Source organism: Rattus norvegicus, chromosome 7, assembly GCF_021556685.1.
Source record: "Rattus norvegicus strain SHRSP/BbbUtx chromosome 7, alternate assembly SHRSP_T2T, whole genome shotgun sequence".
NCBI classification, from domain to species: Eukaryota; Metazoa; Chordata; class Mammalia; order Rodentia; family Muridae; genus Rattus; species Rattus norvegicus.
The window spans coordinates 109,360,748-109,374,761 of NC_141540.1; the positions used below are offsets into that span (position 1 = coordinate 109,360,748).

Here is a 14,014-nt window from a genome sequence, read left to right on the forward strand (position 1 = left end):
CTCAAAGAACCAACTTTTGGTTCTGTTGATTCTTTCTATGGTCCTTTTTGTTTCTACTTGGTTGATTTCAGCTCTGAGTTTGATTATTTCCTGCCTTCTACTCCTCCTGGGTGTATTTGCTTCTTTTTGTTCTAGAGCTTTTAGGTGTGCTGTCAAGCTGATGACATATGCTCTTTCCTGTTTCTTTCTGCAGGCACTCAGCGCTATGAGATTTCCTCTTAGCACAGCTTTCATTGTGTCTCATAAGTTTGGGTATGTTGTACCTTCATTTTCATTAAATTCTAAAAAGTCTTTAATTTCTTTCTTTATTTCTTCCTTGACCAGGTTATCATTGAGTAGAGCATTGTTCAATTTCCACATATATGTGGGCATTCTTCCCTTATTATTATTGAAGACCAGTTTTAGACCATGGTGGTCTGATAGCACGCATGGGATTATTTCTATCTTTCTGTACCTGTTGAGGTCCGTTTTTTGACCAATTATATGGTCAATTTTGGAGAAAGTACCATGAGGAGCTGAGAAGAAGGTACATCCTTTCGCTTTAGGATAGAATGTTCTATAAATATCTGTTAAGTCCATTTGGCTCATGACTTCTCTTAGTCTGTCTACATCTTTGTTTAATTTCTGTTTCCATGATCTGGACATGATGAGAGTGGGGTGTTGAAATCTCCTACTATTATTTGTTGAAATCTCCTACTATTATTTCTTGAAATCTCCTACTATTATTTCCTCCATTGTTAAGAAGCAAATGATTCTCATTTTTGTCTTTTGGTTCACTGAAATAGTACCGAGATAGCCATTTAATAGACATCTGCAGACATAGCCAAGTAAGGTCTTCCTAAAGCAATTTCTGTAACAAGCAACCAAAACATTGTTGGTGGGGGGAATCTCTCATATATTTAAAGACCATTCAAAATAAAGTTGTGGAAAAAGAAAAGCTAAGGAGCATTTATTCGAGAACAATAACTGTGCCTCAGAACAAGTTTTGTACCACGGTTTTGTAACCCATCCTCTGTGCAGCTCCGCAATCATGTTTAAAATCAACCACGTCCAGCCATGTACTGGCTGGTTTTGTGTATCAACTTGACAGAAGCTGAAGTTATCACAGAGAAAGTACATTCCCTTGAGGAAATGCCGCCATGAGATTCAGCTGTAAGGCATTTTCTTAATTAGTGATCAAGCGGGGAGGACCCAGCCCATTGTGAGTGGTGCCATCCCTGGGCTAGTAATCCTGGGTTCTATAAGAAAGCAAGCTGAGTAAGTGAGGGGAAGCAAGCTAGTAAGTAACATCCCTCCAGGGCCTCTGCATCAGCTCCTGCTTCCTGACCTGCTTGAGTTCCAGTCCTGACTTCTTTGGTGATAAACCGCAACATGGAAGTGTGAGCTGAGTAAACCCTTTTCTCCTCATCTTGCTTCTTGGTCATGATCTTTTGTGCAGGAAACCATGCAAGGTTATCATCTGTCAGCCATAGCAGATGACAGAGCTACCCTTGCTTAAGGCTCCATTCTCAGGTGCTCCTTGTTATTTAACTTGCTTAGCAGGTCCCTGGATATCCTGACTCACAAGATTTGTCTTTACTTGTGCTAACTCAAATCCATTCAGTTTGAACAGACCTTCACCTCAATGAAATTGCTGAGAACAGTCAGGGGAACCCATGAGTAGTGGACTGGGACTATGCAGTCTGAAGAAGAAGAAAACAGAATGGAGAAAAAGAAAGGAGACTGAGAAGTCTGAGGATGCCATGAACACACCAACATAAGCATGATTGATATTCCAGAAAGAAAGGCAAAAGACTGGGGCTGGGGATTTAGCTCAGTGGTAGAGCGCTTACCTAGGAAGCGCAAAGCCCTGGGTTCAGTCCCCAGCTCCGAAAAAAAGAACCAAAAAAAAAAAAAAAAGAGTAGCAAGAAAGGCAAAAGACAGGGGCAAAAGAACATTGAGGCAATGATCAAGCATGCCTAAAATCTGATGAAAAACCATTTATCAGCACATCTGAGAAGTTCATCTAATTCCAAACAAGGTAAGTTCAAAGAGAACCACATCCAGACACATCACAGCAAAAATGACAGGAGACAAAGTCTTGAAAACAGAAAAAGAAAATCAGCTCATTAACACAACACCCAGAATCACGGATGCAATTTTGAAAAAGAACAAAGTTGGACAACTCTCATCCCCAGTCAGAACTTACTGTAAAGCTAGCTATGCCAGTGGTGTGAGACTGGGAGTGGGCGGGAGAGACTGACAAGTCTGGAAATAAATCTTCATATTTATAGTCAGCTGATTTTGGAAAAGATACCACTGACATTCACTGAGGAAAGGTAATCCAGGATCATTAGATATCTAGTAGATAAAAATGAGCTTAGAACTTTTCACACTCATATCCAAATGTGACTCAAAATGATTCAAAAGCTTGAATACAATTTACTTCTAAAAGCAAAATAGGAGACTCCTGCAGAGATGGCTCCTCTGGTAAAGTACTTCCTGCAAAAGCACCCAGTTCAGAGGACCTGAGTTCAGATCCCCAGCACCCAGGTAAAAATGTGACAGTGCATGCCTAGTATTCCTGACATGTACAACTGTATGTACATATAATATATATGTGTGTGTATGTGTGATAGATAGATAGATAGGTAGGTAGGTAGGTAGGTAGATAGATAGATAGATAGATAGATAGATAGATAGATAGATAGATAGATATGACTTTGAGACAAGTTTTCACTGTGTCACCTTGCCTATCCTGAAACTCACTATATAGACAAGTCTGGTCTAGAACTCACAGAGATCTGCTGTTCTCTGTCTCCCAAGTGCTGGGACTAAAGAAAGGTATCCCACTACACTGACAAATATTTTAATTTCAAATGACTGTCATAAGCAAATAAGTATATAAAACAATTGACTGGCAGAAAATATTTGAAAAATTCATACTCAAGAAAGGACTCAGCCATAATTTACAAATAATTTACACATATATCCCATAACACAAAACAATCAAAGAAAGGGAAATTATGTATAGAAATGTCATCAGTTAAGAAATGGCTAATTTAGACATGCAGGTGCTAATGTAACAAAACCACTGTAAAATACCTTTGCACAGAGAGTAAGTATAATAAATGAAAAGGATTAAAAATAAATTCTGAAGATGTAGAAAAATGGGTAATGGTACACAACTAGTGATAAGGACATTGTGCAAATACTTTGAAAGACATTCCAGCAGTTTCTAGACTGTTAGGCACAGACCTTAGAGGAACCACTGATCTACTCTTAGTTATCTTCTCAAGAGCAAGGGAAATGTTGAAAGACATGTGAATATTCACCCCAGACTTGTTCAAATAGAAAAATATTACAAGTATGCTACCTGTCTATTAATGGCAGAATAGATCACCGAAGTGTAATGTATCCAGTAAATTGAATAGGTCTTAGCAATAAAGAGTTGAGATGGTTCATTGAGTAAAAGCAGTTGCCACCAGATCTGACAAATCCCCAGAACCAAATGACAGAAGGACAAAAGCTGACTGCTTCCTCCAACTGGTCCTCCAACCTCCATACACATCTTGACATGCATGTGCATAGACATGTAAGAAATAAATTGATAAAATAACTTTAATGCAATCATGATTCACGCCACAGCACCAGATGAGGTTCATTTTCATGACATTAAGTGAAATAAGTCAGACACAAAAAGCCTCGTATTATGTAATTCTGTACAAGAAACTCAAGAAGAAGCAAAATTCAGAACCAAAAATAAAATGTTGGTTGCTGGGAGCTGTGGTTGGAAACGGGGATGAATATAGACACATGTGATCGTGTTGTATGGATAAAAAAGATGTCTTGAAATTGATTTACTGTGATGGCTGTACTTGGCAAGGTTACTAAATATAATTGAATCATATATTCAAACTGAGTGAATTTAATGTTACATAAATAAAATTCAATAAGGCTATTAAGGAACAATAAGCCAAACTAGCAGTGTTATGGACTGAGTGTTCACATATCCCCAACATGGCTGTAATTGTATCTGGCCTCTGAGAGGTAATTACATAATGAACGTGGAACTTTGGTGAACGAGAACTTCCCTGCCCCCTCCCCCCAATACCTTCTCCCATGTAATGATAGCAGTCTACCACGCAGAGGAAACCTTCCCATCAGCCCCACGCCACCAGTACCTTGCCATGTCAAACTCCTGACCAATGACTTCAGTCTCCAGAACTGTGAAAAATTAAGTCTGAGCCAACCAGCCAATGGCCATTCATTAAAACAGCTGAGCTGACTGAAAACATAAAATGTGGAGAGAGGGGAGACAGGCTCACTGGGTAAGAGTGTTTGCCATGCAAGCATGGAAACCTGAGTTCAAATCCCCAGTACCTATTTAGCAGGCCAATGTAGCTGTACCCATATCCCCAGCATAGAGGGGTGTGGGAAGCAGACACAGGAGGATTGTTAAGCTTGCAGGACACCAGCCAAGTTCCAGATTCATCAAGAGACCCTACCTTCAAGAAGTAATGGAGTGCTAGAACTGGAAACGAAACACCCTCTCCTCTACATGTACAGAGGGTACACACACACATGGGTACACATCATATATATCTCACACAAGTAAAATTAAAATGTTTATAATATAAAATATAGCAAACATTAGCATGTGTTAAAAACCAGAAAATGGTCTGTAGTGCAAGCCTTTGCTTTCTCTAAGTTTGAAATATCTCACATTTTCCAATTTTAACAATAAATTGATGACGGTGTTTACTGCCTGAAACCCAATGTGGTCCATGGGGTTATATCTTGCCGTGACTGGAAAGTACTTCTGAGGTAGCTATATCATTGTTATTGTTGCTTTATGAGTTATCGAAAATCTATGCTTGGTAATTGCTTAGTGGTTTTTACTCACCTTCAGCAACACTTGACTTAGAACTGGGCTCAGAGGAGATCACCGTCAGCTTAAATCAGTGCCTTCTATTCTCCCAGATCTAATGAGAGTTTCCACAGATACCTTAGCCACTCAAGAGTTTCTTCCCGAGAACGCTGAATCTTCTAATTAGAAAATATGGCTGTCACAATGAATAGATACGGCGTTGTGAGATGAATAAGAGGGACCGGGAGATAAACAGACTTAATTTGCTCAGTGGTTCTCTTCTCCACCCAGGCCCCTCTCAGCTCCTGATAGCCAAAGCTTACTCCCACGGGTGCGAATTATTCTCTCTATAAACCTTGGGTCAAGTCCAACATTCCCACGAATTAATAATAATAACCTTTTACACGCATTGATTCCCTAAAAGTGTAATGGGATAGCAGAAAATGTGATTATCATGTTATTGCAATTTATTTTTCTAATGAAGAAATGTAGGCACAGGATACAAGCTGGGCTAAGGCTCATGAGTATTCTCAGTATGCATGTAGCAGAACCAGAGAGAAAATTCTGCTATGCTGTGTGGTAAGATCAGGCTACAGAAGAATGTGCAGACCAGGTTATTATTCACTTTGACATTAGACTTGTACGGATATCGCAGAAATAGCATATTCAAAACTACATTCCAGATCTTCTCTATAGTCTTCGTTGATTCTGTAAATAGTAACTGTCCCTCCAGCTATTCAAGACAGAGTTTCAGCCCTCCCTGGGTCTTCCTGTTTTCCCTCCCATCCCCACTTCATCTATCTTTGACATCATCCAGAAATCCACCATATCCCAATAGACACCTCCACTTTCAATAGCCACTGCTTCAAGTATTCACAATGGATCCTCTAACACACCCCACGTCTGCTTAAAACCTGACAGCCACTCAGTCACTGGTTAATTAAACCCTCTGGGTTCACTGCATCCTCTAAATCCTATATTAGAAAGCCCCGCCTCTGGGAGCGTCCCTTCTCCTTCTCTCTAGTGTTCCCTCTACCCCTCCCCTAGATCTTCACACTATTCATCAGACAAGCCACACTCCCGTAACTTCACTGCCTTACCTCCTCAGGATGCAGGTAAGGTTGTGCCATCTCTGCCTTCACACACGTACATACGAACTTTCCATCAAGCCTCACCTGGCCCCATATTCTGTCCTTAGTTGTTGCAAAGCAAACATCAACCCCAGCCCTGTACTTCCCCTTGCTGAAGGGGAACCCTGAAGCTCCACTCATAGAGGAGCTGCTTTGCAAGGGCTTCCCCTTCAGCTCTGTTCCATACACTCCCAACGTCTACAGGGAAAAGACTACTGGGCAATAGATTAATGATAGAAACATGGGTATGTAAGAATAAGCTCACCGGGGCCTGCAGTGGTCAATTCCAGACTCAAATCTCTTCGCTTCCTTTTCTAGAATGCCACAATGTCTTTCAGGTGACTATTATCCCATCGCAATCCAGAGCACTCGTATGCCCTTGAGTCCTGTTTTCTAAAGCAATATTTTTAGGCTTGGTCTCTTGATCTCCCCAGGGCGCAGCAAGTCAGCCAGGCTATAAGCAGCGTGAATCAGGAATCAAAGGCATGGATACCCTCACCCTGCTGCCCATGTGGGATTACCGGAAGAGCTTTCTATCACTGCCTCATCAGAGAGCCACCTCAGCTACTTCCCCACTGTGTTTTATGAATATTTTGGTACTTGGCATTCAGCTCTATAGGATCCCACCCTCTTTGAAGAGTATCTTTAGCCTCTAAAGTGACAGTCATGACTGAGTCTGCACTGTTAACCCCTGACCTACTGTAGCAAGCCATCGTATTGTATCAGGAAGCCACATACTGCTCACATATTCCCAACATGCGGTGAGTGTTGTAGTTGGAAGGTTATGTGATATTATGGGAACACAGAAGATGGAGCCGCACCTGCTATTTATTTTGTATATACAAACTGGTGTGTGTGTGTGTGTGTGTGTGTGTGTGTGTGTGTGTGTGTACATGAGTCGGTATGCATGCCTGGGTATGTGTGGGGGCCAAAGGAACATGTGAGATATTCTGTTCTATCACTCTCTGAGGTCTTCTCCTCTGCTATGCTTTTAATATACACTCTGGATTTTTACCAGATAAATAATAACTTTATAAGTCATTTAAATCAGAGGGAACTTGAAGGATAAAAAATGAGGACAAGGGTAGATCTTCAAGTAGTAGAAAAATAAAGCAGCATGATTAAAAAAAAAGAAAAGCATGATAAATGCCACATATACTTTGGTCTGAATGTGTGTTCCCCAAATTCATATATGGAAATCTTAACTCTCAAGGTCATTTCCACAAATAGAACCTTTGGAAGGCAAATAAATCATGTGGGCAGAGTCATCACGAAGAGGGTTAGCTCCCTTATTAAAGAGATTCCAGAGAACATTGCTGTTTATACCCTGTGAGGGCACAGCGAGAATGTGCCATCTATGTGAACAGGCTCTCCCCCGACACCAAATTGACCTTATTTTAGGCTTATTGTCCACAAAGTTACAAAAAATAAATCTTTGTTGTTCTTAAGTCACTCAGCCTATGAGGTTCTGTTTTTGCAGCTCAAATACACTAATACCATAGTAGAGAAACCCAGATGTATTTACTTTCTTAGGTAGACCACACAATAACAAATCCATGTGATGCCAAGTTAGTTCATTGCAAATCCATGCATTTACCTAACTAAGCAAAGCAAAGTCAGGGAATTGGATCATTTAGAGAAAAACAATGTAAAACCATTGGGAAATTGGTCATTTACAGGATAGGGATCAAGACTCTACGGAGAGGGACACATGAGCCCAGGATTTTGTCACTTTTCCCTCATTGCATTGGCCAACTAGAAAATAGGGACTGAGGAGCTGAGATTATCCTCAGAGAATTTCAAGATGTTCATGTGACTGAGGGACAAAACTGGAACTCCCTGAAGAGTTTGTTTGGTCACCTTCAGGACCCTGAAAGAGAGAGCCCTATGACCGGAGAATAGCTGAAACTGACCATCTCTTACAAATTTTAACCCTCACATTTGGTAAGTTGTCTCTATCTAAGCAAACGTCCCACAGTGACTGGCAAGCCCAAGCCATTTAAATGACCTATGAGGCCATGAAGCACTTGAAATGTGGCCAGTATGACCTGAGAACTCATCTTATTTACTTATATTTAATTTTAATTATGTTAAATATCATATTGAATAGCCATGGTAGCCTTTTGGGGGGAGGGGATGAAGACAAGAGTGACTTCATCCATGTTATTGTCCCTTTCCCACTTTCCCAGAGTGACACTCATCACTGAATGGTTGGCACCAGTGTATGAAAGCCCCACCTCTTTCCCCAATTGAGAACCATGTGAACTAAACTAATTCAGCCACAGAGATGCTGAGGCTAAAGACACCTCACAGTCGAGGTTTCCTTATAGTGACCCTTTCTCTGTTCTTCCCTAGATACTGGCATCACTGTCTCTTCAGAAGGAACCCCTGAATCCTAATCTCTACCTGGGTGTGACTCCCTGGAAGCCCTGTCTGTCGTACTGGATGCTTAAGTAGTGCAAAAGTGTAAGTAAAAACTCAATGTGCAGTTAAGTTTAATAAGTTGACAGAGACCCCCAATTCTGGTAGGACTGACTCACAGCCCATGCAAACTAGCAACCCGAGTGTTGAAGCTACGACTGACGGTGATTGGAATAGGATAGTGAAGGAAAACACTTGTCAACTTATGGGACACGTTAATTGTGGAGAATAGTCACTGACAATGGAACAGTTGTTTGAAAAACATTGGAGTTGAAGGCCTATGTAAGCTTTGTTAGGTGCATTGGAAAAATAAATGGCTGAGATTTCGGAGGTGAATGTAAGACTTACAGCTCTTCCTCAGCAGCATAGAGAGAGCCTTTTCGTAAGAGGGCAGAGGGAGCTGAGAACCAGGCCCAATATGGGATTTTCAGAATAGCTAAGTTCCAACCAAATCCAGAGTCTTGATTGCAAACCAAGTGGTCCCTGGTACATGGGCTGGGTGACATCTACATGAAGGAGAGACACTTAACTTTCAGAAAAAGTGTCAGGGTCCTCCCTGTGAAGAGTTAGCACTAACTTCAGAATTAGACAATGCAGAGTCCTCTTTATACAACACCCTTCTGGGTGTGAGCCCACCTCCCCCAATGGTTCATGCTCAAAGGCAATCTAACCTGTCTGAGAATTACTAGTTCTGATGAGAGGTAAAGGTTCCATTGAACGTGTTCTGAAATAGAATACAGGCGGTACCCCAGCATGGAGTACCTGGGAAAGGGCAGACAACAAAATCTGTTAATTATGAAGAGAAGAACTTTTATAGGATACTGGAATTTCTTCCTGCAAGACCTGGGAAGAGCTGAAGAGCCCAATAAGACAGTTCCTGGAATCCTGAAAAGAATGGATGGTCTATACCAAACAACACAGGCATTCAGGTAGGTGTCCAGTGGGTGATGGAAAAAGGTCTACAGAAGTGGATATGTCCACATGGGTATCCAGTGGGTCTTTCTTACCTTCAGCCTGCATTCCTATAGCTTCAGTCAAAGTTTCAACCCAGTAACATTTAATGATTCAAAAGAGAGAAATATAATATGTATGTGTGTATGTATATATATGAGCATCTTATGTATATATTATAGTATATTAATACAACTGTTCTAATTTTTCATTCTAACTGTGTCATATTTAAGGTATCACAACATCCATACAGTCAGACAAAACTATACCAAGATGCCTTGGCCCAAGGATGGTGGCCGGAGGTTCAGATATTACAGAGTTTCTGGGAGGGAGAGAAGGGTCCAAAAGTAGAAACTTAGAACTTGACGAATGAACTCGTCCTGCAGAAATCAGACTCAGTTCTTCACCTGTCTCACTAGTGTTCTTCTTGAGACTTTATATGCTTCTCAAAGATCGCCGCTGGTTACATGGGCTCTGGCCCACTAGGAGGGGGAATGGACATTAAAGACTGCCCAGGGATTCAGAGGAAAGTGGACTCTTATTGATGTCCTGAGAACTGTGGCAACCAGCATGCCCTGGGGGAGGGACTTCCAGTGTCCTTCAAGGATCATGCTCAGCTGGAATAAGGTTTTCTGATTGCTGTTTTTACTATTGCTGAGTCGTCAAATACTAAATAGAGGATGATTCTGCAGAGAGGCAGTTCTCTCTCTCTCTCTCTCTCTCTCTCTCTCTCTCTCTCTCTCTCTCTCTCTCATTTAATGCACTAACCAATAATGGAAGTAACATTTCTCACCAATTAATATTTTAATGACTCATAACTTAAAGTACTGCCTGGCTGCAGCAGAATACAAAGTGCCTACTCTGTGCCACCTCCCATCCAATGGGGTTTGTAGGAACTAAATATCTTCATTTTTTACGGAGCCTTAATGAAAAACAGTTTCTTATCACTATGTAATGAAAAGAACTGAGGCCTAAAGATTCTGAAGAGCTTCCTGAGGCTAGACTGCAAGAAGGTGATGATACTCAGTACTCAAAGCCAGCCTCAGGATAGGTACTGTTCACAGCTGTGCTTGTTACCTCTCATGAGAGAAAAAGGACCTGAGCAACTCCCTTAGGTGCCAGAGTCTGCTTTCGTGCTCTGGGTCTTAGCAGCGGAGCAGGGAAGCAGCGAGCACAGCTCTTTGGTGGTTGCATAGTCGTATTCAAACTGAAATAGAGTGGGTCAGCATGAAAGCTGAGCTGTGGTCAGCATTGCTCCACAGTAGTCAGGGTCAGGTAGAGCCTAAGGGCTGGAAATCTACATGGCAAGGCTTCATTGAGAGGCCACCATCATAGAAAGAGACCCCGGACCCAAGAAGAGCAGCTGCAAGAACAGCGGCTCTCTGTGATAAGCAGTTTCTGTGTTTAATTAAATCCTCTGTGCTTGTTTTCATTAACTAGGCCCTGGCAGGCAAAATGAGTGCTTTCCCCATGCCCAGAGAGAGGCAAAGCACAATCCAGTCATTCATTGCATCATGGAGGCGAAAGGGCAAGTCCAGAGGGTTCATGGCCCGTGAGCTCCAGGCCTCCTTCCCAAAGCACAGCCTCCAGCTGGACCACTCTGACCTTCCTGCAGATGGATGCACGCTACCTCCTGTCTCAGCCCAGCACTACCACACCAGACTCCATCATTCTAGCCATCGCTGGCAGAATTGCCACTTGTCTGGAACGTGGGCTGGAAGTGACCTCCACTCAACTATTTCAACAACAATTCAACTGTCCAATGGCATTTCCCTAGATTTTTATCCTTTCAGATTCTGTCGCAAAGAGGCTGACCTCTTTTCCTTCCCCAGACTGGCCATCACTCTCCACATAGACAGACAAAATGTAATCAGAGGCCAGAAGACAGAACTTGCTCAAAGCCCATGGTCAGTAGAAGATAGCTAGTTGCAGGCCTTCCAGGTCCACAGCAGAACATTCCCACTGACCTTTGACCTCTCTAATAGGGGCTTGCTTGAGCCCTTATCTTTCTACAGAAATACCAGCCTAGGAGGTGTGTTTTCTCTCTTCATGAACTTGGTCCTCAAACTTGGAATTATAAGTTCTGAGTCATGTGCTGCCTCCCTGCTCACCTCAACTCTTCCCACCACATACCAACCACACAGGCTCCTGTTTCTCTAATGTGGACGTATCAAACACCTCCATTCACAAATTGCTACTTGTAGAATCTTTGTCAGAGTTTTCTGCCACCCCTACAAAGTGCTTCCCATCCTGCTTCTCCTGTCCCATCACCTCCCTAAGGTGCTCCCTGGCTCCCCGGATCTATAGAGGTGCTCCCCAATTATAGCGACTATGAGCAAATTGAACTACACCTGTTTGGTTGATCCTGCAGCTCCAGAGTCTTGCCTTGTATGCACCCCCCAGCATCTAGCATCTATTTACCTGTGATTGTACCACACATGCACACACACACACACACACACACACACACACACACACACACACACACACTGGAAAGTAAATGGGAAAAAGATAAATGAAAAAAGTTTAACCACTGTATGGCTATTGGACACAGGTGACCTTTTAGAATATCTATTTAGACAAGAGAGGGACACTCATATTCCATTCACTTAAAAAAAAATGTTCTCTGAGAAACAGTCTACCTTTCTTATGTCTGTTGCTGAGCAGAGAGCTTAGGCCCTCCAGTTTGATTACGCTGCCTGCAGATATCCCCATCTAGGTTCATGTCTCAGGAAAGAGGCAATGAAGATGTCAAAGGTACCAGTTTCCCTGGAGGTAGAAGCTTGGCCAGTGCAGCTAGCAGAATTGGCTTTGAAACATGCCCAGAGCAAATGGGCCTGCAAGACCCCTCACCTGATGAACCGGTCCAGATGGGTCCTTTCAAAAGTTGAGTCGCAGCCCATGAGTCCATTCTGCCTGTCATTTGTTTAACACAGCTGCAGCAGCATAAAGATGGCTTCCAAGCTTTGTTGAGAACAAATTGGTGAAAACAAATGGCATACCCAGCTGCCTGCTCTTACACTTAGCTAAATCAGGACCAAAGAATGGACGTGTTTCTCACCCTGAAGAGTCCCTTCTCCCACACCAGTATCACCCAAAGGAGCCAAGTGAGACTTATTTATTTATTTCTTGATCTTTAAAAACCTGAACCAAAATAAAATACATTCAAAATCCCCACTCAATTGCTAATGTTAACTTGTCCGCTATCCTTGAAAGCTTTCTGACCCAGGGCATCTTAGCATTCGAAACGAGGATTAAAAGAGAGTATAACAAATGTCTCCCACTTGAGATTGTATCAATGACCAAGTACCCACAGAAGGGTTATAGTGCCCTGGTCCCGGCATAAACAGGCTTGGATTGAATCCTTACCTGTGTGGCCATGGAAAAGTCACTTAACCTCTCTAGACTAGACATCAGTGTCCTTATTGGTAAGTAGAAATGCAAAGAGCACTTGTCTATTGTGGTGGATCTTCCTGGTTGTCGACTTGACTACATCTGGAATGAGCTACAACCCTCGAATGGAGGGCACATTTTTAATCCAGCTCTTGATGCATAGAGGCCATGAAAAGCTTAGGCCTAGGGAAGGTAGTGCATGCCTTTAATCCCAGGAGACCAAGGCAAGCAGATCTCTGAGATCAAGCCCAGCCTGGGACAGAGCAAGTTCCAAATCCAGGTGTGGTGCTACACACCTTTAATCTGGGCCACACCTTCTGCTGGAGGCCTGCAGAGGAGGAATGAAGAAGGAAGGCTCACCCTTCTTCACCTGCTTGCACATACTTGCCAGCACATCTGTTGGAATTCAGGATCCAGATTATACAGAAGAGCAGCTGAAACATCTAGCCTCTTGGGACTGAACAACTACTAGATTCTTGGACTTCCCATTCACAGCTGCCCATTGCTAGGTTTGTTAGACTATAGATTGTAAGTCATTACAATACATCTCCTTAATCTAGAGGAAATATATAAGTTCAGTGGCTTTAGAGAACCCTGCCTAATTCACCTATTATTTCAAGAGCTGTTGCAAATGTTGAATGTTAATACGACTTCCATAAAGGATTTAATGCAACAGTAGCACATGATAGAAGCTCAGAGTATAAGATGGTGGCAGGATTAACTCTCTAGAATAGTGAAATGCATAAGCATAGTCAAAATCGCCATGATTGGCAACTAAACTAACCTAGCCTATTCACAAAGACTTTCCTAAGAACTCACCTTCCTGTCTGAAACACAGAAGGCTGGCTCAGGTTGCTGGGCTTGAAGAAGAGTGGGGTGCAAAGTTTCTGATAGAATCACCTAATCTAGCACCTGACTCCCCTCTGCAATCTAGGGACATCATTTTCACTTCTTTCCAGTTCTGTGCTGGCCGTCCAGAATCACCCAGGCCAGCACAGTGCTCCCTGCTTCCTGTACACATAAATGCATTCTTCTACCCAAACATTAACATGACCCTTGGCTGAACAATGGGCATGGTTACCCTGAGTCAGTTCCAGATGCAAAGACAGAACTTTTGACGACCCAATCAGACCTCCCTGGCTGAAGGATCTGGACAGAACCTGGTAAAACATTGCTATTTTTAGAATTCCTTCTCTGAAGAGACAGAAATGACACCTGCCCCTTCCTCATAAGGTCCCAATGGCAAAGAAAAGACCTTTATCCTTGGGT

The 14,014-nt window shown here is 42.5% G+C and overlaps 1 protein-coding gene and 1 long non-coding RNA gene across 4 annotated transcripts in view; both read right to left on the reverse strand.

Annotated features, from left to right (window-relative positions):
- LOC148004832 (uncharacterized) overlaps positions 1-14,014 on the reverse strand; it is a 227,407-nt gene that overhangs the window by 167,141 nt on the left and 46,252 nt on the right. The gene's annotated exons all lie outside the window — the stretch shown is intronic.
- Positions 1-14,014, reverse strand: part of LOC148004833 (uncharacterized) — a 30,602-nt gene that overhangs the window by 7,975 nt on the left and 8,613 nt on the right. For 2 of the 3 annotated variants that reach the window (XR_015625643.1, XR_015625644.1), the window contains one exon: positions 4,887-5,046. The exons of the other annotated variant lie outside the window; for it this stretch is intronic. The gene's annotated coding sequence lies outside the window, so the exon portion shown is untranslated. The remainder of the gene's footprint in view (positions 1-4,886; positions 5,047-14,014) is intronic. 3 annotated transcript variants of the gene reach the window in all.